At 46.6% G+C, this 2,949-nt stretch overlaps 1 pseudogene; it reads right to left on the bottom strand.

The window, feature by feature from the left end:
• Positions 1–238: 238 nt before the first annotated feature.
• Positions 239–1,739, bottom strand: LOC114904862 (annotated as a pseudogene).
• Positions 1,740–2,949: the final 1,210 nt, after the last annotated feature.

Genomic DNA, 2,949 nt, shown 5'->3' with positions numbered 1-2,949 from the left:
ACGAAGACCCAACGCAGCCAAAAGTAAATAAGATTATTTAAAAAATAAATGAAAATAAAAATGGTCTTAAAAAAATAACACCACCAGGCACTGAATGAATACGTGTTGAATAAAGTGAATAAATGGTTAAATAGCATCCCCTTTTCTTAGACATGAAGGAAGGAGTCACTAGGACTAATATTCTTGATAGCAAGGGGTGGAGACAATCTTTTTTGTTGTTTTTTTTTTCAGAGAGAGCAGCAGCTAGGGTGCATTTATTTCCTCCTGAGCCTGGCAGGCTGGGAGCAGAATACAGACAAAGGCACTGGGGCATGTGACCTGTTATGGCCTGGAGTTCAGCTGCCTGGGTGGTAACTGGGTGGGTGTGCCAGGGTGTGTGGGGACTGGAGTGATCCTCCCAGAACTGAGAGAAGGGCCCTTGGGGTGTGCAAGCAACACAAATGTTGGGCTTGGCACAGATGCAAGAGAGGGGTTATGGAGTAGATGTGAGATGGGTGTGCTGGGGCAGGGTGTGTTGAAGCATGTTGGGCCCTGGCTGTTGACTGAGAATCCGGGTGCCAAGGGCTGGGAGAACAGAAAGGCCTGTGGGTCAGCAGGAGCCATGAAGATGTGACTGCAAACAGGATCAGCCCTGGGGGAGACTGAAGAGTCCAAGGTGACTCCTACAGCGAGGCGATGAGGGGGCAGGTCTGCGACTCCCGTTCAGGAATACACGGTCAGCTGCAGCCACTCCTGGGTGTTCACCTGGGTTTGTCCAGTGCCATCTTTGTCAAGAGATTTGAAGGCGCGGAACATGGCATCCAGTCTGACCAGGCAGCTGATGAAGTTGTCAAAATCCGTGTTCCCTCCCTCATCCGAGTAGCGTCGGATGGTCATGTTGTAGAGATGCTCATTCAGGCGGAATCCTGCTGCCTCAAAGGCCCCTGGGAGCTCACTGCTGCCAGTGGTCCCTGAACAGTCAATGTCAAACTGTTTGTATATGGCCTGCCACTTTTTGATGTTGTTCCACAAGTCCGTGAATTCCTTGAAGCCCAGCTTGCCGGTCGTGTCACTATCCATAATGGCCACCATGCTGCGACATGTGTCAATGCCAAAACCATCAGTCTTCAGATCAGGATGTCGGGTCACGACTTTGTTGAGAATGTTCATGAGTTCTGTGGCACTGACCTCCATGTCCTCTCCAGCCAGCTGGGCAAAGAGCCTCCGGAACTGCCGGGCCTTCTCACTCTCATTGGCCTGGATGTTGGAGTATTGGGTGCGAGGGGGCGGGGGCTCTGGGTTGTACTGCGCAGACGCCTCACCCATTCTGTTCTTACCGGACAAGCCTCTTCCTCCAGGCCCCGAGACAGTCTTTTTTAACTGGTGATAAAGAAGGTGGTGAAGAGTGCAGGTGTGGGCAGAGAAACTGGTCGTCCAGTTATGATCAAATCCACCAGAATTCATATAAAAGCTATACCAGAATTTTCACTCTTAAAGACAAAGAAAGAAAGGCAACAGTCAATATTTCCTTTAGAAATACACACTAAAAGTGATGTGACTAAGTATTTCTAAAGCTCAGTGACTAATGATGGATATGGTACTTCCTTTATACTTTTCTTTCAAGAGATAACACCCAGACAAACATAGAATAACCAGCTTTGTCTTCTAGCATTTCTCTGATAGGTGGAAACTTTCTAAAATAAATACAGGTGCACTATTTTTTCAAATGTAAGTGCGATCAGGTCTGGGAAAAAGGTGTTTCTTCCACTTGTGTCTTTTTTTCCCTTGGGGATTAAAAAATTTTTTTTCAGTGTTTTCCCTTTGACATAGCCTGTGAGGAAACAAAATTGCATAGCTTTTTTTAAAAAATAAATTTATTTATTTAATTTATTTATTTTTGGCTGTGTTGGATCTTCGTTGCTGCGCACAGGCTTTCTCTAGTTGTGAGCGGGGGCTAATTTTTGTTGCGGTGTGCGGGCTTCTCATTGTGGTGGCTTCTCTAGTTGTGGAGCACGGGCTCTAGGCACAGGCTTCAGTAGTTCTGGCACGCGGGCTCAGTAGTTGTGGCTCACGGGCTCTAGAGCACAGGCTCAGTAGTTGTGGCGCACGGGCTTCGTTGCTCCATGGCATGTGGGATCTTCCTAGACCAGGGATCGAACCTGTGTCCCCTGCATTGGCAGGTGGATTCTCAACCACTGTGCCACCAGGGAAGCCCCAAAATTGCATAGCTTTTTGCCAAAAAAAATCATAATTCTTGCTGCTTCGTCATTATATTTGTACCTCCTTATAATTAAGATGAGGTTTGAAAAAAACATTTTTATTCCTTTAATGATACTATAGAGTCTATGTTATTCCCTCTGCTCTTTCTCATCTGCTTATCTTCTTTTTCGGAACAGTAGGCACTTTTACACGTCAGTAGTTTCCAGGTTACTGAGATCTTTAGACAGCTCTCTCTAACTGCGTCACTCCCCATTCCTCACCACCTCATTATATTTTCAACTGTCAGTGAACTCTGGGGCAGGAATCAGGTCTGCCACCCCAGGACACAGAACAGGCCCCAGGGCCTCAGATTTCCCACTTCTTGAAGAGACAGAACCCCTGTTTTTTTTATGGGGACTGTACAGGTTAGTTGCTAACTCCTTAATTCTCTTGAAACAGATTTGAGATTCTTAGAGGAAAGGTCTGAGTGAGGAAAATCCAATGTGGTTTTGAGTCGGAGGTCAGTTGGCCTTGTAGGAGACCCCAGGGTGGGTCCTCGCAAAGCTGGATAAGAGGCAGATTCAGCCATCCCAAAGAAATGGGTCCCTCTGACCATCGTTCCCTAAAGCCAAAAACTTACGGAGTAGATGTGTTAATGTTTTGGGTTAGGTCCCTTTGGCTGTGTTTTAAAAGAGGATGCTTGGTGGTTCCTCATATTATCACAATGGCATCAAATCATGTGTTTCTGTGTTTGGACATCAGGGTACCTCC

The sequence above is a fragment of the Monodon monoceros genome, unplaced genomic scaffold (genome assembly GCF_005190385.1).
Source record: "Monodon monoceros isolate NGI ecotype Baffin Bay Population unplaced genomic scaffold, NGI_Narwhal_1 Super_Scaffold_21, whole genome shotgun sequence".
NCBI classification, from domain to species: Eukaryota; Metazoa; Chordata; class Mammalia; order Artiodactyla; family Monodontidae; genus Monodon; species Monodon monoceros.
Note: the sequence above shows the minus strand (reverse complement) of the source record. Positions and strands in the feature narration are given on the sequence as shown.